This window comes from Heptranchias perlo, chromosome 6 (assembly GCF_035084215.1).
Source record: "Heptranchias perlo isolate sHepPer1 chromosome 6, sHepPer1.hap1, whole genome shotgun sequence".
Taxonomy (NCBI): Eukaryota; Metazoa; Chordata; class Chondrichthyes; order Hexanchiformes; family Hexanchidae; genus Heptranchias; species Heptranchias perlo.
This window is the reverse complement of record NC_090330.1, coordinates 78,903,293-78,924,749: the sequence shown is the minus strand read 5'-3', so window position 1 is coordinate 78,924,749 and position 21,457 is coordinate 78,903,293. Positions and strand designations below refer to the sequence as shown.

Genomic DNA, 21,457 nt, shown 5'->3' with positions numbered 1-21,457 from the left:
GTACACTTGCATGATGCATGCATAGTTTCCACGGGCTTCAAGAATGGCAGAACTAGTGGGATTTCTGGTGGCTTATGTCATCTCGTAAGTCTTGCCACTTTCTGTGATGTCAGTACGAAAGGCGGTGGATGCAAGATGCACCAACCGCCATTCTGTTGGACTGATGGATCATGGGCAGAAAGGGGAAGAGACTTCGTAGAAACAAGTTCTGCCCCAAATTCCACGTCTCCTCCCCCCCCTCCCAGTATACACTACACGGACATCTTCCCAGGGCCAGGAATCTCGGAGTCTTAGCAAATTATAAATAAGTTAAACAATCTTGCAACCTGAAGCTCAGATTCTTCTAAATTGCAATTTGGTTTTGGTCAACAAAACTAAAAAAAAGTCACAGCTGTGACTTTCGAGTTCTGACTGGAGGGGTTTAATTAAATGCTCCATTTGTGAGCAGTTGTTACCTGCACAAGCCTCAAGTCTCAGTGACAGCACTCCTCATCAAACAGCTAGACTAATGCTACCCAACAGTCGGACATCTGACAGTTGAACCTGCTGGCTGGTGACTGGCAGAGATGACAGCACTCCTTCAATCCAAATGGTTCACTGCTGGATCATACAATCCACCACTGATCTGTAGAAACAGGAAAGTGCAGTAATGTAAATGACAGTTCCTTTCACACTGCATGAGTTGCCTCACAAGACAAAAGAACACACTCAATAAAGACTTCAATTAAAAATAGAAAGAAAGTGCCACACACAGATTGTGTGGCCTCTGACTTCTGCTGCTCATAGTTTTATTCATCTGCACCAACAGGGCAGCTCACTGCGAACCTTGGGGTCTGGAAATGGGTCCCATTGCAAGTAGTTGGAGCCCCCTGTACTGCCGATTCAAATTGAAACTCAGGCACACATGGAACGGAGTGGACTCCACATTCACTGCTCTTGCACCTTCTACTAACTTTACTGTTACAGGAAGTCAGCACAGACCCTCTCACTGAGGTAAGCTGACAAAAAAAATAAATGAAAAGACACAAGTGTTGAGGGATGCACATTGGGCCTGATTTGAAAGGTACAAGGGAACGCAGCCAAACACAGTACAACTAAATGAACTTGAAACAAGAAGCTGCAAGGCTTCAATGGGAGGAGACAGATCTCTGGCATGGTTAAAATATAGCCTTCTATACAGAAAAGGAGCACGTCCCAAGCCTGGAACCCACTTCCAAATAATACTGAAGCACAGTGCCTGCTTCCCACCCGCAAATTCCACAAGTAGAGAAACAGAGGTAACCGGAACAGAACAAAGCCCAGTCATCACTTTTTAATATGAAACCTAAACCCCATTAACCGAGGTCAAGGCTCATTAACAGCCACTTTTTTCTAATTTTTCGCTTACCTTTGCTGATTTTCTCTCCCCAGCCCCTCTAGGTTATGCTTCTAAAGTGTTGGGTGCATAAGTGATGATTATTCAGATCCGAGCCTTGAGTCGACACTCTATTTGACCTCAGGGTGCACCACAGCCCAGCCCAATCCTGTGCACATCAGATGTCCACACAAGGGCGCTTCTAATAGGTGTTGCTGGCTAGTGATCAACAGAGGGAACCCTGATGGATTTTCCCCTTCCTAACCCAGGGATATTGAGGTCAATTGCAGCTCCCCCAGCTGAGATAAGATAACTCAACAGAGGCTGTAGATTAATTCAGGCACCTTCCTGACCTGCATCATTCAGCTGCTTAATCAGCCATCCAGATGATCAGTGCACTTTTCATTGCAGTAATATGCTGAAAGACATAATTTTTGTTGTCCAAGTTTGGTGCATTTTGCTGAGGGTGTGCGGTGACAATGTGAGTATGACTGGTGTCTGAATATCATTAAATTGTCCATGCAAGCACAGAGTGAGTGAGCACTGACTGTGCAGAGCCCCCAGACCGGCTCACATCAGATCAGTCCCAATCAACAGAATACTCAGTGAAATCCTTGGCTCTATCGCCACGTGCCGGGAAGCATCAAATAACATATGGAATGGGAAAGAGTTGAGGACTTCTACACACTGGTCTGCCAGCCAAGGGGAGGAATACTTCACAAATGCCAACGAGACAATCTGCACATTAGGTTACAGGGTACGGTAGCCCAGTTGTTATGGTACTGGGCTAGCAACCTAGAGACTATGGTCTCGATAACAGGCAGGAGAGGGTCGGGGGGATTAAAAATTTAAAATTGGGGAACCCGTCCCCAACCCGCCTTGTATGCGCTGTTATCATTTTTACGGCGGCAAGTTTTGAGCTGTGCATTGTCCCATCACGGAGAGGCGGGATACTTCATTCTAATATTTAAATCAGGTAGTTGGGAGTCTGGCAGTGATACGGAGACGGGAGCAGCTGGCTGCAGAAGGTGCTTTCTAGAGCACACCTTGTGGGCCAGCAGGAGCAGGAGTGTTCCCTTTGGCCCCTCAAGCAAACCTTCGGACTCCCTTCTGCCGATCACGGCCTCTCCTTGCTGCTGCGATCGGTGGCCCCCTCCACTCCCACGAAGCCTTGATCTTTCCCTCCCTCCCTTGCCGTTGCGGGCTCTGACGTCCCCTCCAACTCCTGATCTTGAGCCTCCTGCCCCGAGATTGGTTGATTCCCCCCACCCCACCAAGCCCTGTTCTCTCCCAATTGGAACAAAGGAACAGGACTGGGCCATTCAGCCCCTCAAGCTTGCTCTGACATTCAATTAAATCTTGGCTGGTCTGTATCTTAATTCCATCTACCTGCCTTGATTCCATAACCCTTAATACCCTTGCCTAACAAAAATCTATCAATGTCAGCTTTGAAATTTTCAATTGACCTAACCTCAACAGCTTTTTGGGGGAGAGAGTTCCAGACTTCCACTACCCTTTGTGTGAAGAAGTGCTTTCTGACATCACCTCTGAACAGCCTATCTCTAATTTTAAGGTAATGCCCCCTTGTTTTGGAGTCTCCCACCAGAGGAAATAGTTTCTCTCTATCATGGAATCATAGAAAGGTTACAGCCCAGAAGGAGGCCATTCGGCCCATCGAGTCGGCGCCAGCTCTATGCAAGAGCAATCCAGTTAGTCCCACTATCCACATAGCTCTGCAAATGTTTTCCTTTCAAGTGCTTATCCAGTTCCCTTTGAAGGCCACGATTGAATCTGCCTCCACCACCCTCTCGGGCAGTGCATTCTAGATTCTAACCACTCGCTGAGTAAAAAAGTTTTCCTCATGTCACCTTTGGTTCTTTTGCCAATCATCTTAAATCTATGTCCTCTGGTTCTTGACTCTTCTGCCAATGGGAACAGTTTCTCTCTATCTGCTCTGACCAGACCCTTCATGATTTTGAATACCTCTATCAAATCTCCTCGCAACTGTCTCTGTTCCAAGGAGAACAACCCCAGCTTCTCCAGTCTATCCACATAACTAAAGTCCCTCATCCCTGGACTCATTCTAGTAAATCTCTTCTGCACTCTCTCTAAGGTCTTTACATCTTTCCTAAAGTGCGGTGTCCAGAACTGGACACAATACTCCAGTTGTGGCCGAACCAGTGTTTTATAAAGGTTCATCATGACTTCCATACTTCTGTACGTTATGCCTCTATTTATAAAACCCAGGATCCCGTATGCTTTTTTAACTGCTTTCTCAACCTGCCCTGCCACGTTCAATGATTTGTGCACATATACCCCCAGATCTCTCTGTTCCTGTACCCCTTTTAGAGTTGTGTCCTCTGGCAGATATACCCTATCAAATCCTTTAATCATCTTCAACATTGCCCCGCGATTGACCAACCACACCCCCCACTTCGCCCAACCAAGCCCCGTTCTTTTCCAATTGCCAGTGACTGTCATCAATGGTCCCTAGCTGTTTGCAGCTGGTTTTCCAGCCCGGCAGCTGACCAGCCAGCAATCCAGCCGGCTGCCTTGTGGGAAACGGAAGAAAAAAATGATAAATTGAAAAATTGAAGTCCATGGGATTAAAGGGGCAGTGGCAATGTGGATACAAAATTGGCTGAGAGACAGAAAGCAGAGTAGTGGCGAACGATTGTTTATCAGACTGGAAGGATGTATACAGTGGTGCCCCCCAGGGATCGGCATTAGAACCGCTGCTCTTTTTGATATATGTTGATGACCTACTCTTGTGTCCAACGGGCATAATTTCAAAGTTTGCAGATGACACAAAGCTTGGAAATATAGTAAACAGTGAGGAGGATAGTAACAGACTTCAGGAGGACATAAGATAGACTGGTGAAATGGGCGGACACACGGCAGATGAAATTTAATGAAAAGTGTGAAGTGATACATTTTGGAAAAAAAATTAGGAGAGGCACTATAAATTAAATGGTAGAATTTTAAAGAATTTTAAAGGAACAGAGAGACCTGCGCGTTCACATACAAAAATCTTTGAAGGTGGCAAGACAAATTAAGAAGGTTGTTAAAAATGCCTACAGGATCTTGACTCCACAAATAGAGGCATAGAGTACAAAAGCAACAAAGTTATGGTAAACCTTAATAAATCACCGATTAGGCCTCAGCTAAAGTATTGTGCCCAATTCTGGGCAACACACTTTAGGAAGGATGTCAAGGCCTTGGAGATGGTGCAGAGGAGATTTACTAAAATGGTAATAGGGATGAGGGACTTCAGTTATGTGGAGAGACAAGATAAGATGAGATTAGAGCATAGAAGGTTAAGGGGAGATTTAATAGAGGTGTTCAAAATTATGAGGGGTTTTGATGGAGCAGAGAAGTAGAAATTGTTTTTAATGGCAGGAGGATTGGTAATCAGAAATACAGATTTAAGATAATTGGCAAAAAAGCCAGAGAATACAAGAATCAATTTAAAACATTTGTATTTGAATCATCTCTCGAGTAAGTGACTTGAACCCAAAGACACACTGACAAATCTTGCAGCCACAATGCATGAGGGAGTCAATAATGGGAACATTATCATTTCGAAGGCAGTAATCTTACTACCTAGGAATATAATCTCCCTGTCAGTGCAGCAATTCATGTTCAGAATGAGGAATTTGCTATGGATAGAGTGGCGCCATTCTGCTAAGTATAAATGGGAGAGCTGATCTCCAACCGCAGTCTTCCTGAGCTTGGATTACAACACTAAAAACATTAAACTCTTATTAATGTCCATGTGCATGAAGTGCGGCAAGAACTCACCAGGCTACAGCATGATACTGGCACATTCAAGTTACGCAAAGCACAAGAACACTAACACTCCAACAGAGTTCTACCCTTTTACATGATATCTGCATCAAAGTATTTCTCTTGAAATTTTAGGACAAGTTTTGAAATACAAGGCTCCCAGCAAAGAGCAGGGGCAGGAGAGTCAGGCTCAGAGGTTAGTGTGCCTGAATCATCCCGACTTGGAAATATATCGCCGTTCCTTCATCATCGCTGGGTCAAAATCCTGGAACTCCCTACCTAATAGCACTGTGGGAGAACCTTCACCACACGGACTGCAGCGGTTCAAGAAGGCAGCTCACCACCACCTTCTCAAGGAATGGGCAATAAATGCTGGCCTCGCCAGCGATGCCACATCCCATGAACGAATTTTTAAAAAAAAATCACAGCCCTCTCTGATCAAATCAGGTCCGCCAATCTCTGCACCCGCTTCTCTGGTCTGCGGACCTGTTGAACGAGCCTCGGCTCTCAAAATTCATCCTTTTATTCCATGGGCCAGCATTATCTCCAAGTCCATATTTGAGGGGTCATTAAAAAAAACATGGAGTTATCAGTCTAATTCCCTTAGTGTCAACATTTTAATTGAAGCAATCAGTTCTATCGAGACTGGAAAAATTTAACAGTGGATTAGAAACCCTAAAACAATGGCCAGAATTTGCTGGCAAAATAACGGTGAGTTAAAGGCACATGCTGTTATTAGTGTGCAAAAAATCTTGCAATTTGTGTCAAGGAAGAGATATGTCATGAGTTGCGAATCGCCACAAATTGGGGACAATTTTCTGTTAGTCTCGCAAAAACGGGATCACGCCATCAATGAGTTTCAAGAAATTACTGGATTTGCATTGTAAATACGAATTAAACTCACCGCAGAAAGTTAGGGTGCTATTTCACGACATAAGGACCCTTTTAATGATGAGATTTATGGTCTTGACATGCCACTCAACCTCGGAGGCCCAGAAAGAGAACAATTGAAACTGTGGTCTCACTCCTGCAGGTAGATAATTGTTCCTACAGGTTTTTTCAATTTTAAATTTTTTAATTTCTCTCTTTCTGTCTCTTTCTCTCTCTCAATCCAATCTTTCTTTCCCATTCTTTATTTCTCTTTCTGTATCTAATTTGACTCTAATTCACCCTTCTCCGTCCTTCGCTCTGTTTCTTTCTCTAACTTTAAATTTCATTATGTGAGGAACCTTACAACACCAGGTTATAGTCCAACTGTTTTATTTGAAAATCACAAGCTTTCGGAGGCTTTCTCCTTCGTCAGGTGAGAGTGTGACGAAGGAGAAAGCCTCCGAAAGCTTGTGATTTTCAAATAAAACAGTTGGACTATAATCTGGTGTTGTAAGATTCCTTTAATTTGTCAACCTCAGTCCATCACCGGCATCTCCACATCATTTAAATTTCATTGGTTAAGGAGATAAGACAATTGGTCCCATTGTTTACTAAGGTCCCAGTTGCCCCCAGGTCCTAGTTATCAATTTGCACTTCCAGCAATTTGCACCGCAAAATTAATTGGAACTGAAAGGCGAGGAAAAAATCTAACTCATGACACTCACCACGAGCTGCCCCGCTCCAGCAAATTCAGGGCCATTATAACATAGAATATATCCTCCAGCTGTGTGCAGCAACTAGAGGAAGTCCAGTGATGACAAATTCACTAATAGAAGTTGAAGATGGGGATAGGGTGAATAATGTGAGAAATGACAGAGCTCTTTAATAATAGACAGCAATGGGTCTGTGCAATGTTAATAATTATAATTGTTATATATGTGTATATATCTAATTCATTTCTAAAGTCACAACTAAGAAATCATGAATGAGCAATTCAGTACACTGAAAGAAGCTGGTCTCCTACGGCAACACTACAGGTAGGCCAGGCTCTGATCCCATTCCAACACTCGTTCTTTACCTTTCAGCTAAGTATTAGCTTGCATCTGTTGGTAGAACTCCCTTCTGAGAAGGAAGGTTGTAAGTTCAAGTCCCACTCCAAATCCTTAGCATATAATCTAGGCTGACACTTAAGTGCAGTACCTCAGTACTAAGGGAGAGCTGCATTGTTGGTGGTGGTGTCCTTCAGATGATATGTAAACTGAGACCCTACCTGGTGACTGAGGTGGATGTTAAAGATCCATGGCATTATCCGAAGAATAACAGGCCTACCAAACATTTTTCTCTCAACCAGAAAGAGATTAACTAGTCATACATCTCATTGCTATTTGGGTGATCTTGCTGTGCTTATGGCTACCATGTTTGTTTCATTAACAGCCACTAGACTTCAATGTAATATACTGTTTGTGAAGAACTCAGGCATTTTTGGAGGGCAGAGTGAAGTAGAAGAGAAAGGGTGAGGTAGGTGAGCAAGTGGGGAAAAGTGGAGAAATTGAGACAAGGAAAATGAAGGACTAAACGGAAGAGGGAAGAAGCCAGGAGTGGTGCTTTGAGAGGAAAGAGGGGAGAAGCTGAAACCAGCTCTGTGGGGCAGGGGAGTACCAGGAACAGTGCTTTGGAGGTTGGGGGAGGAAGACAAACCATGAGCAGTCAACCGAAGAGAAGGCAGAAGATGGGAGCAATGCTTTGGGTAGAAGGACTAAAGTTGAGAGGGGTTCAACAGTGTTAGCCAATGGTAAAATAGCCTGCTAACTCTCACTGTCTAGGCTTATACATAATGTAAAGGTCAAGGTACTGACAGGCCATCAATGCCAAAAGAACTGTACACCCAATATAAGTCAATGCATTCAGGAGAGGAGGAGCAAACACTAAGCAAAAAAAAGACAATAGTTTGGATCCAGTCCAAATGAGTAGGAGGGGAAAAAAAATTGGATAAGGGCCAATTTTGGGTGCAGGTAGCGTGATGCGCTATTATCCTGCGCCCAATGACCCCTGCACAGGCAGGACATTAGTTTTGGTGGGCCTGAGTACTAACCTGCAATCAGTGTTCCATTCCGTGCCTTGCTTGTGGAATCAGTGCAATTCGCATTTTCCAGCAGCAGGGGAGCCCAATCTCTTAAAGGGAGGATGGGGGGAAAATTGGATAGGGCCTGTTTTTGGGCAGGGCTAGCATGATCCACTATTATCCCGCGCCCAATGGCCCCTGCGCAGGCAGGACAAAATTTTCGTCAGACTTACTTGCAATCTGCGTTGGAAATCAGCATTGAACGAGGATTCCATGCAATTTGCACTTTCCACCAGCAGGGGGAGCTTGAATCTCTTAAAGGCAGGCCGTCTGTTAGAAATCTCTTAAATGTAGCTGGTACCTGTTATTTACTGAAAATAACAGTCTGCTTTCTGCACAGAGTCTGAACGGAGATCAGACATCGCACACGTAAAGCACAGATGCAGGTCCTGTCCCTATGTTTACACACTGATGAGTTATGTTAAAACATTGAATAAAGGTTCTGCACCACTAAATCCCACATTCTCCAATCTGCATGCCTGTTCTCACCAATCTGCTGATCTGAGTTTGTACCAGGCCTGCGAGAGTGTGTGCATCAAGGTTCTCTACTAATGCACCAAAGGCCTCGGTGCAAGACGTGGACAGAAGGAGGGACATCCTACATCCGTGAAGGGGGGGAGGAGGTCAAGAGGCCCTCCAGACATATACCCTAAAGGCAGTGGGAGGCAGTAGGGGACGAAGTCAATGCCAGGCGCACAGCATCATGGACACGGATGCAGTGCAGGAAGAAGTTCAATGCTTTGTCATGAGTGGTCAAGGTGAGTGAGGTCAACTGTCAAGTGGCGTCTCCTACCAACTGTACCATGCACTATACCCCCCATCACCCACATACCAACAAACTCTTTCCATCAGTACTCAACTCTTCCAACCAGATGCTTCCTCTCACCCTTACACATTATCACTGTTGCAAGCCGCCCACCCACAACTCACAGGCCACACACACTGGCAGCTGTGAATATACATGACAGCCACATCACCCAGACACGCGTCCCACTTTCTTGCAAGAGAAGGTGCGCAGATCAGGAGGCAGCAAGTGGCAGTGGCATTTAACCCCTCGAGCTTGTTCCGCAATTCGATGAGATCATGCCGGACCTGTGATCTAACTCCATATACCAACCTTAGCCCCATATCCCTTAACACCCTTGGTTCACAGAAATCTATCAACCTCAGATTTAGAATTCAGAATTGAGCTAGCATCAACTGCCGTTTGCAGAAGAACATTCCAAATTGCTCCCACCCTTTGCATGTAGAAGCATTTCCTAACTTCATTTCTGCACGTCCTGGCTCTAAATGTTAGGCTATCTCCCCTAGTGCTAGTATTCAAGTATAGGTGACCTCCAAAAACAGGTACAAATGTCTCAGCAGCCAGAAGCAATAATCCAACCACTAATCTGTAAATCCTGCATGGTCCCTTTAAATAGCGCTGGTGGGGGTCCTCCAGGCACTCTAAGACACATTCAAATGGTTAAGACTGTGCATTGAGTTAAGCAATAAGTCCCAGAATGATGTCTATCACTTTAAATCAGCGTTGCACACTGATTGAAGCCATTTTCTCCCTACTTTATATGCATCCATCGTTCCTTACCTGCGCCTGCGCTAACTCCTATACCAAGATAGCATCCGGCGCACGTCACGCTGGAAACGTGCATGTGCAGCCAAAATGCCATCTTGGATGTTGGCGAGGCCGTGTAGCGCCGAAACAACGGGTGCTACACGGCCCAATTTAGCGCCCTAGCAGTCTTACTTTTATACTACAAATTTAGCATTGGTGAGAAGCAATTTCTGCTTTGAAATGACAATAAAGTTGCAGTGTAAATCTGGAATCAGGACCCAACCTGATCCTGGAGTGAGATTCCCTGGAGGGAGTAGTCTCACACAACTTCAGTTTGACACTGCATGGAATGTAAAGACAGCGCAATGTCTTACCTGGTTTACAAAGTGCTCGGGGAGCCCACGGGACCACCTGGGCAATTTTAAAATGTACTGACCTCAATTTAAATATTTAGAAAGCAGGGATTTTCATTTACCATTACTCTAAATAACAGCAACTTGCATTTATATGGCACCTTTAACACAGAAAAACATCCAAAGAGCTTCACAGAGGCGTAAGGAAAATTGGACGCTGAACCAAAGAACGAGATATTAGGATGGGTGACCAAAAACCTGGTCAAAGGGGTGGGTTTTAAGGAGGGTTTGTCAGGAGGAGATGGAGGTGGAGAGGCAGAGGGGGCTTAGGGTTCATTATTAATCATTTACAGATAAGGAGATACCTGCGCCCCCCCCCCAATCCACATCACCAGCACACATCCACACTGAATCTGCTGGATTGAAATAAAGTTACCGGACTCCATAGGGCTTCAGTATAATGCATACATTAGATCTCGGTCTGGGTTTGAAACCTGCAACTGTGGGACACACACAGAGCGTGTATGCAAATAAATTCCTCCAAGTCCTCACTCCACCCTATCACTGCAATCTCCTCCCGCCCTACATCCCTCTACTGAACTCTTTGACTGCAGTTCTTTATGTAACCCTTCTCCCTTCAAACTGGGATTACTAACACTGGTTGGATGTATTCCTGGAGGTTTCATTACAGGATCTCCCGCCTCCAACTGCCCCACCCAGTCAAACAGCCCTTTTTCCCCATCTCCAATATTTTTATGGCTAATAAATGAAAATGTTTGAAGAAAATGAAAAATACACACATCTCTTTTAATGCCCCAATGATTTTTTTCTCCCGGCTCACAGCAGTGTCCAGGAGATTAATCTTCAATTTCTGGAGGCTCCAGGGCAATTCTGGAGGGTTGACAACCCTACTTCAAACTAAAATTGGGGTAAGAGCCTTCAGTTGCCTGGGTCCTAGTCTCTGGAATTCCGTCCCTAAACCTCCACTTCTCTCTCTTCCTTTAAAAACCTCTTCAATCAAGTTATCTGTCCTAATCTCTCCCTTCCTGGATCAGTGTCCATTTTCCACATGCCTCTGTGAAGCACCATGGAGATTTTCATGTTTAAGATACTTCATCAATATAAGTTGTTGTACCGATACAGTAACATAGAATCATGGAATGGTTACAGCACAGAAGGAGGCCATTCGGCCCATCGCGTCTGTGCCGGCTCTTTGTAAGAGCAACCCAGTTAGTCCCATTCTCCCGCTCTTTCCCCATAGCCCTGCAAATTTTTTCCTTCAAGTATTTATCCAATTCCTTTTGAAAGTAGTTTTCCCTTTAAAATTACAATAAACAATGCGACAGCTTCAGTTTCACATTTAGTTCATAAAATTATCTTCCTGAGTCCCCACATAATTAAGGAATTGTCAAACGATCCTAGAGTGTTTGTTTGTTAAAGCTTCTACGGCAACTTGCTTTTCTATAGTGCTCATTATGTACAAAAAGACATATTCAAGTGCTTTACAGAGTGGGCAGGAAGAGGATCAGGAGGTTGCGAAAGTATACTCAAAGAAGAGAGTCCTAAGGGGCCTTTTTAAAGAAGCAAGAGAGATGACAGGATGGAGATGCTATGGAAGAAAGCTCTAAAGAGTGGAGGTACGGTGGTTGAAGCAATGGCTGCTGTAGTGGAATCGAGAGAGCAGGAAACAAGAGGAAGGATGGGGTTGAAGAACTACTACACAAGGATATAGGGCTGGACGATATCATATAGGAAGGAGGGAGGGATGAGGCCATGGAGGGATTTGCATACTTTGTGTGGAAGATGGATGAGGAATCTGAAGAAGTGCCACTCTAACTGACCCCTGACCTTTGCCCTTTTCTATAAATCACAGCAATGAAATAAGGTTAAAGAAGGAACAATATTGAATTTACAGCAAATTATATCTGAAACACAGATTTTGTTTTCTTATATCGGCAGAAAGCTAAAGTATTGTACAATTGCAAATATATATTATATATACAAATGCACTGTACTTGAAATAAATGATATTTTGTACCAATTCAATTAACTGAATATTAGTCTATAAATTCAGAATCGAACTTGCTGGAAGTGCGGTCATGGGCTCGACACAAATGCATCAGTTATCCAATTACCTCCATTGAATGCAATGATCCCACATTCCCGGCAGGGTTATTTTTAACTTAGTCGCCTGGGCTGTAACCTGGTGAAGCAAATTGCCTGCGCTTTACAAAACCCACCTGATGTTTGTTCCGAGAGTGGTGCTGTCATTACACAACAGTACTGCCAGTGTTTGAGCAGAAATATGAGCAGGGAACCGTGCCTATACTGTCCACTGGAGTCACTCTTGAGTTTGTGGGCTAGCCGGACTTCACACATGCATGCAGTGTGCGGAGTTCTCTACTCATTAAGAATATAGGAACATTATGAACAGGAGTAGGCCATTCAGTCCCGCAGGCTTGCTCCACCATTCAATTAGATCATGGCTTCCAGTCCAGCAACTTCTTGAATTTAAAATTCTCATCCTAGTATTCAAATTCCTCCATGGCCTTGCCCCTCCCTATCTCTGTAACCATGTCCAGCCCGACATCCCTCTGAGATCTCTGCAGTCCTCCAATTCTGGCCTCTTGCATACCCCCGATTTCCATCGCCCCACCATTGGCGGGGCCTTCAGCTTAGTCCCTCAGCTCTGGAATTCCCTCCCACCTCTCTCTCCTCCTTGAAGACGCTCCTTAAACCTACCCCTTTGACCAAGCTTTTGGTCATCTGTCCTAATATATGTTTATGTGACTCGGTGTCAAATTTTGTCTGATAACGCTCCTGTGAAATATCTTGGAATGGCTTACTATGTTAAAGGTGCTATGTAAATGAAAGTTGTTGTTTTGTTTCCAGCGCATTTGAGATGAAGTCTAACATTCCATTAGCCTTTTTAATTATTTTTTGTACCTGTTTACTGGCTTTTAAAGATTTGTGCATTTGGACACCCACATTTCTTTACTCCTTTACAGTTCCTAGTTTCTCACCATTCAGAAAACACTCAGATTTATCTTTCAGGGTTGCAAAGTGGACGGCCTCACACTTGCCCACATTGAACTCCATTTTCCATAGCTTTGCCCACTCACTCAATCCTTTACAACTTCCTGCTCCCATCTGCACTACTTACTGTCCCTCCTAACTTAGGGGATTAAATTGAACCGCATAGCACCTGTATTTTAGGCACAACGTGGCCATCTAAGATCTCAAAATGGGGTCCAAGTTGCCCGCGCACACTTCTGACAGGAAGTGCGCAGGACGCCATCTTGGTAAAGGGATTTGTGTGCACACCCAGCAACTGCCGGCAGAATGAAAAGCAGGCAGATCATGACGCGAACCAGTGTGCAATGCTGATTTCAAGCCACTGCTGTCATTTTGGAACTCAGACTCCAGCTTCAACCTCGCACAGCTGAACACGACATTAAATGGCATGAAGGACCACCCCCCCCCACCAGCACTATTTAAAAAGATCATGAAGTATTTACAGGTTAGTTGCTGGATTGTTTCTTCTGGTTGCTGGTGCAATTGTACGTGTTTTTGGAGGTTTCCTACACCTGGCTAAAATTTGAGTACTCTACAGGTCTGGCTGATCTTGCAGTCCTTTCTGAAAGAAGTTGCTTCCAGACATGGGTGGCCTGGTAGGGCTTCCTCTGGGAATTGAACATGACTGGGAGAATTATGTGAGGCCACGTAGAGCAGGACAAGATGCTAGAAGAGGGAGGAGGAAGAGAGGGAGCAAGGCACTCAGCAGGAGGCCATATCTGCGGAGGGTCTTTAGGGAGCAATTCTCTTAACTCAATTTCAGCGAGGACCAATGCATGAGACGTCTTCGGTTCACAAAGGAGGTCATGACTGAAATCTGTCAACTGCTGCAGCCACAACTACAGCCTCAAAGCAGGGCAAGGACTGCATTGCCTTTGGATATCAAGGTGATTGTAGCTCTTAATTTTTACGCCTCTTGCTCCTTTCAGGATGCTGCTGTAGATATAAGCCACATCTCGCAGTTTGCAGTGCACTGTAGTATAAGGGAGGTCACTGAGGCTCACTGTACAATGATAAACATGTACATCTCATTCCCTCTTGCCAGAAACAAGCAGGAGGAGCAAGCACAAGGTTTTGCACAGATTGCAGGCTATTATGAGGGAACAGTCCTTGCCACCACAGGCGAGAAGCTGCGAAGCAGCAGCAAGAGGAGGAGGAAGAGGACGTGGAGGAGAAGGAAGTACAAGAGAAAGTGGAGGAAGAGCAAGAAGAAGGGAGGCTACAATGTAGACAGCCCCTTTCTGCCAGGGCTCTACGTGATCAGATTATTCATGAGCGATACCAGTAACCTCAACTACACCTCCCCTTTCACCAACAGTCCCATACTCCTTACCTTTTCTCTCTTACTGACCATCACATTATCCTCTTTCTGACAACACTTATCGGTTCCTCCCTCAGTTCACCGCGGAAATAAAAACCACCACCAAATGCAAAGTCAAATCTAAATTTATCAATTCAATCACTAAATAATGCATACAAAATGAGACTATTCACCCGTGTGCATTCCTTTAGTACCTGTCCTTTGTGTGCCTTTACTTTTCCTGGTGCTCCTATGAGATGCTTCCCCAGTGGCTGGAGCATGGGAGGAGGAAGGCTGCTGACCTTCAATTAAGGAGACTGCAGATGGCCTTGGAGGACGACTTCAAACAGCTCTAGGCCAAGAGGCCCGGCTTCAGGCTGCACCATCTCGGCCTGGGCTACAGCAGTCTGGGCCGGCTGGCTGACAGGCAACAGCAAGGGCACTGGTGGAGTGGCAGTGATGGGAGCAGGAATGCTGTCATCCTGAGAGAGGACAGCCAGGTTCTTGTTCCATGGAGCCAGTGCCACTCTCCTATGGTGGTGACTCAACAATCCTGGTGATCTGTTGGAGAACAGATTGCTGGACTGCTGTGACACCCTGGAAGCCCCTTTCAACAATGGTATCCAAAGCTACAATGGCAGCAGTCTGAGCTTCCAAGGGAGTGGTCTGAGATTCCAATGCAGCAGTTAGAGCTTCGTTGGAAGCTATTTGTGATGCAATAAAAGCTGTGACATCGGTCATCGGATGTTGCATTATGGTGGGTCCCACATGTGTGCTGATGTAAGTGACCACCCATTCCATGTGGGAAAGGATGGGCTCCAAGCATTGCACAAAGCCCTGCCCCAAGTTGGAGGTGGACTCCTCCATGCTCCTTGACATTGTGCGCAGGCTTTCTGGCAGGCTATCCAGTGCACCAAGCATTTGGCTGTGTACGCCGATCAGCCTTCTTCTGTAGCCTGGCCCATTGAAGTCCTGATCTGAATCCCCTGCATCAGAACGAGTGTGAAAACTCGCCCTCCAGCAAGATGGTATCTGCGATATCCTTTCCCCCCACCCTGGCTCCTGCGCACTTGTGCCTGGTGTCTCACCACATGCAGATCCCTCCTCTATCCTATCCTCTGAAGTTTGCGCAATGTCAGTCTCTGAGTTGGATGCTGCGAGTGTAAGGTTGAGTGATAGTGTATCTTCATCATCTCTGTCTTCTTCCCCTTCCTCCTCTGATAAGCTTCCAGTTCTTGCATACCTGAAATAAAAAAGGGACAAGGGTTGAGTTGTGGTGAGGGGAGAGAAGAAAGTAAGAACTGTGTGTTTATACCATCTGCAGTTTTTGAATCAGAAGAGATTGTGGGATGAGGGAGAAGGGAGAAGTGGGGAGAGAGAAGAAGAATTAGGAATGCAGAGATCCTCATCATCGATCCCTCCAGCGCTGCCGGTGGCCATAGCCTCAGTGGTGCCCCTACCCATGATGGCCAGCTCTGTCTCCTCCAGGGGGTTAAAATGTGCAGCAGGCCTGTCCTCCTCCAGTTTCATGCTGCTGCTTCCTGTTATGCGCCACCTTCTCCTGCAAGAAAGAGACAAGTGTGTCAGTGAGTGTTCTGCAATATGTTTGGGTGATGTGGCTGTCATGGTTGAATAGCTGCCAGTGTGTGCACATTGTGAGTTGTGGGTGTAAGGCGTGCAACAGAGCTGAGTATGTGAGAGTGAGGTAAACCACATGAATTGAAGTGTTGCGTACTGATTGATGGAGATTGTTGGGAGGTGGGTGATGGGGGTACAGTGAATTTTTTTTTATTATTCATTCATGGGATGTGGGCGTCGCTGGCGAGGCTGGCATTTATTGCCCATCCCTAATGGTGGTGGTGAGCCGCCTTCTTGAACCGCTGCAGTCCGTGTGGTGACGGTTCTCCCACAGTGCTGTTAGGAAGGGAGTTCCAGGATTTTGACCCAGCAACAATGAAGGAACGGCGATATATTTCCAAGTCGGGATGGTGTGTGACTTGGAGGGAAACGTGCAGGTGGTGTTGTTCCCATGTGCCTGCTGCTCTTGTCCTTCTAGGTGGTAGAGGTCGCGGGTTTGGGAGGTGCTGTCGAAGAAGCCTTGGTGAGTTGCTGCAATGACCATCTCCAACAAGAGAGAGTCTAACCACTTCCCCTTGACATTCAACGGCATTACCATCACCGAGGTCTTCAGAGGTGCTGTCGAAGAAGCCTTGGCGAGTTGCTGCAGTGCATCCTGTGGATGGTACACACTGCAGCCACAGTGCACCAGTGGTGAAGGGACTGAATGTTTAGGGTGGTGGATGGGGTGCCAATCAAGTGGGCTGCTTTATCTTGGATGGTGTCGAGCTTCTTGAGTGTTGTTGGAGCTTCACTCATCCAAGCAAGTGGAGAGTATTCCATCACACTCCTGACTTGTGCCTTGTAGATGGTGGAAAGGCTTTGGGGAGTCAGGAGGTGAGTCACTCGCCACAGAATACCCAGCCTCTGACCTGCTCTCATAGCCACAGTATTTATATGGCTGGTCCAGTTAAGTTTCTTGTCAATGGTGACCCCCAGGATGTTGATGGTGGGGGATTCGGTGATGGTAATGCCGTTGAATGTCAAGGGGAGGTGGTCAGACTCTCTCTGGTTGGAGATGGTCATTGCCTGGCACTTATCTGGCGCAAATGTTACTTGCCACTTATCAGCCCAAGCCTGGATGTTATCCAGGTCTTGCTGCATGCGGGTTCGGACTGCTTCAATATTTGAGGGGTTGCGAATGGAACTGAACACTGTGCAATCATCAGCGAACATCCCCATTTCTGACCTTATGGTGGAGGGAAGGTCATTGATGAAGCAGCTGAAGAAGGTTGGGCCTAGGACACTGCCTTGAGGAACTCCTGCAGCAATGTCCTGGGGCTGAGATGATTGGCCTCCAACAGCCACTACCATCTTCCTTTGCACTAGGTATGACTCCAGCCACTGGAGAGTTTTCCGCCGATTCCCATTGATTTCAATTTTACTAGGGCTCCTTGGTGCCACACTCGGTCAAATGCTGCCTTGATGTCAAGGGCAGTCACTCTCATCTCACCTCTGGAATTCAGCTCTTTTGTCCATGTTTGGACCAAGGCTGTAATGAGGTCTGGAGCCGAGTGGTCCTGGCGGAACCCAAACTGAGCATCGGTGAGCAGCTTATTGGTGAGTAAGTGCTGCTTGATAGCGCTGTCGATGACACCTTCCATCACTTTGCTGATGATTGAGAGCAGACTGATTGTGCGGTAATTGGCCGGATTGGATTTGTCCTGCTTTTTGTGGACAGGACATACCTGAGCAATTTTCCACATTGTCGGGTAGATGCCAGTGTTGTCGCTGTACTGGAACAGCTTGGCTAGAGGCGCAGCTAATTCTGGAGCACAAGACTTCAGCACTACAGCTGGGATGTTGTCAGGGCCCATAGCCTTTGCTGTATCCAGTGCACTCAGCCGTTTCTTGATATCACGTGGAGTGAATCGAATTGGCTGAAGACTGGCTTCTGTGATGGTGGGGATACCGGGAGGAGGCCGAGATGAATCATCCACTCGGCACTTCAGCCTTGTCTTTTGCACTCACATGCTGGACTCCACCATCATTGAGGATGGGGATGTTTGCAGAGCCTCCTCCTCCCATTAGTTGTTTAATTGTTCACCACCACCATTCACGACTGGATGTGGCAGGACTGCAGAGCTTTGATCTGATCCATTGGTTGTGGAATCGCTTAGCTCGGTCTATTGCATGTTGCTTCCGCTGTTTAGCACGCATGTAGTCCTGAGTTGTAGCTTCACCAGGTTGGCACCTCATTTTTAGGTACGCCTGGTGCTGCTCCTGGCATGCTCTTCTAGACTCCTCATTGAACCAGGGTTGATCCCCTGGCTTGTTGGTAATGGTAGAGTGAGGAATATGCTGGGCCATGAGGTTACAGATTGTGCTGGACTACAATTCTGTTGCTGCTGATGGCCCACAGTGCCTCATGGATGCCCAGTTTTGAGCTGCTAGATCTGTTCTGAATCTATCCCATTCAGCACGGTGGTAGTGCCACACAACACGTTGGATGGTGCAATGGATGAGGTGAGTTGTGCAGTTGATAGGATATGCCATTTGAAGATTAAACTCACTCACCTTAATAACTCATGTCAGATCATTAAACTTCTTCCTGCACTACATCCATGCTCCTGGAGCTATACTCCTGGCATTGACCTCTGCCGTTACTTCCTCCCACTGCCACCTGAGCATATGTCTCGAGGGTCTCCTGCCCCCCTGCTGATGCAGGATGTCTCTCCTTCTCTCTACCTCCTGCACCAAGGCCTCTAGTACATCATTAGAAAACCTTGGTGCACACTCTCCCACATTTCTTTAAGTATTACAGCACAGATTCAGTTCACAAATGACTCCCACCACTTCTTGCAACCACAATGCACCTCCCCTTTAAGAGGTGCAGGCTGCCTTTAAGTAGTGCTAGCCACTCGTGATAGCAGGCCCCCTGATGATGTGTGCAGCCAATGAACAGTGTCGGTATCTCTGGCTACACGCAGCAAACATGCAAAACAGCAGGCAACACCAATTTAATGTGCTACCTGCACGCAATGAAAGGGCACGGGTTAATCGTGGACTGCAATCCTCTCACCTGTTTTCGGGGGTTATCCAGTTTAAACCCCTTAGTGTAATTTGCAAACTTGGATATACAACTGTCTATTCCTTCAGCCAAGTCTTGAATAAATATGGTGAAAAGTTGAGGCCACAGAACAGATCCCTGGGAAACACCAGTTGTTACATCCTGCCAATCGGAGTACCTACCCTTTACCTCGAATCTTGGTCTCCTACCTCTCAACTCATTTCCAACCCAAGTCAAAAGGCTACCTTCGATTCCATGCGTTCTCATTTTTGCTAATAATCTCTTGTGTGGAATTATATAATCAAAGAAATTACAGTACAGGAGAACATTTGGTGCATCATGCTTGTGCAAGTGCTAGTTCTTGAACTGCAGTTGTCAATTTTAATCCCAATTCCCTCCCCTTACCCTGTATCCTTTCTTTATTCTTCCTTTTCAGGTGGATGAAAAGATCCCATGGCATTGTCCAAAAAAGAGCTGGGAGTTTGTCCGGTATCCTGGCCAACATTCCTCCCTCAACCAACATCACCAAAAACAGATGACTTGGTCTTTGTTCATTTGCTGTTTGTGGGATTTTGCTGTGTGCAAATTGCCATGCTTGCCTACATAACAACAGTGACATTAATTCATTGATTGTGAAGTACTTTAGGATGACCAAAAGACATGATAGGTACAATATAAATGCAAGTTCTTTCTTTCTTACATAAAAGGCAGACTTCACACTGATGGCAGTTACGCAAAGCAACATGTCCTCACCGACTTTTGCTAATACCTCATGACATTAATACCAGTGAAAGTTGCCAAAGTTACATCAGTTACCATCCAGCACCAGTAGCACAATAGTGTTTGTGGAACCGGCAGGCAAAACAAAATGTTACATTACCAACAGTGCCAAGAGTAGAATGTGATGGCCATGTCAGCAGCTGCAATTACCCTGACTAGCCTGGCGATTTGTTAGTCGGTACAAGGCTCAGTCCTGAGGTGGAAGTGGTGGAGATCCACCCAACACTGGGTCCCCAAGAATTCAGTTGCTTCATATATCAGAAACTCGGGGAGATGCTAGCAATGCTATATTAGGTCAGAACAATGAACTTCTTGAACAATGAAGTTCAGACTTTATCAAGCCTCATTTAAAACCACACCATGAGCAGCTGATGTTCAACCCAATACAACACACCAGCAGTTAATCAGACATTTCTATTAAATGACCTGGTAAAGGCATGCACGTGGCATGAATCTAAATTTATAGCTTCGGGCTGAAACCAGGCTTTTGGAGGAAATACATAGGTAAAAAGCATAATGGTCTCACATAAACACAAGCACAATTGATTAAAGTGGACTGGGAAAATAGATTAAAGGGTAAGACGGTACATGAGCAGTGGTGTTCATTTAGGGAGTTATTTTACAACTTTCAAAATAAATATATTCCACTGAGGAAAAAAGGGTGTAAAAGAAATGACAGCCATCCGTGGCTAAGTAAAGAAATCAAGGATAGTATCCGACTAAAAACAAGGACATATAAGGTAGCCAAACTTAGTGGGAGGATAGAAGATTGGGAATTCTTCAAAAGACAGCAAAAAGTAACTAAAGGATTGATTAAGAAAGGGAAGTTAGATTATGAAAAGAAATTAGCAAAAAATATAAAAACAGATAGCAAGAGTTTCTATAGTTATATAAAAAGAAAAAGGGTGGCTAAGGCAAACATAGGTCCCTTAGAGGATGAGACCGGGAAATTAATGGTGGGAAACATGGAGATGGCAAAAATGCTGAACAAATATTTTGTTTCAGTCTTTACAGTAGAGGACACTAAGAATATCCCAACACTGGACAAACAGGGGACTCTCGGGGGGGAGGAGCTAAATACGATTAAAATCACTCAAGAGATGGTACTCAGTAAAATAATGGGACTCAAGGCGGATAAATCCCCTGGACCTGATGGCTTCCATCCTAGGGTCTTGAGGGAAGTGGCAGTAGGGATTGTGGATGCTTTGGTGATAGTTTTCCAAAATTCCCTGGACTCAGGAGAGGTCCCGGCAGATTGGAAAACTGCTAATGTAACACCGTTATTTAAAAAGGGTAGTAGGCAGAAGGCTGGAAATTATAGGCCAGTTAGCTTAACATCTGTGGTGGGTAAAATTTTGGAGTCTATTATTAAGGAGACAGTAACGGAACATTTAGATAAGCATAATTTAATAGGACAAAGTCAGCATGGCTTTATGAAGGGGAAGTCATGTCTGACAAATTTGCTTGAGTTCTTCGAGGATATAACGTATAGGGTGGATAAAGGGGAACCAGTGGACGTAGTGTATTTAGACTTCCAGAAGGCATTCGACAAGGTGCCACATAAAAGATTATTACTTAAGATAAAAAATCACGGGATTGGGGGTAATATTCTGGCATGGGTGGAGGATTGGTTATCAA

General features: G+C 45.5%; 1 long non-coding RNA gene across 1 annotated transcript in view; it reads right to left on the bottom strand.

Moving 5' to 3' along the window:
- Positions 1-461: 461 nt before the first annotated feature.
- Positions 462-21,457, bottom strand: part of LOC137323071 (uncharacterized) — a 494,135-nt gene continuing 473,139 nt past the window's right edge. The window contains exon 5 of the long non-coding RNA XR_010963292.1: positions 462-625. This is a non-coding gene — a long non-coding RNA (uncharacterized lncRNA). The remainder of the gene's footprint in view (positions 626-21,457) is intronic.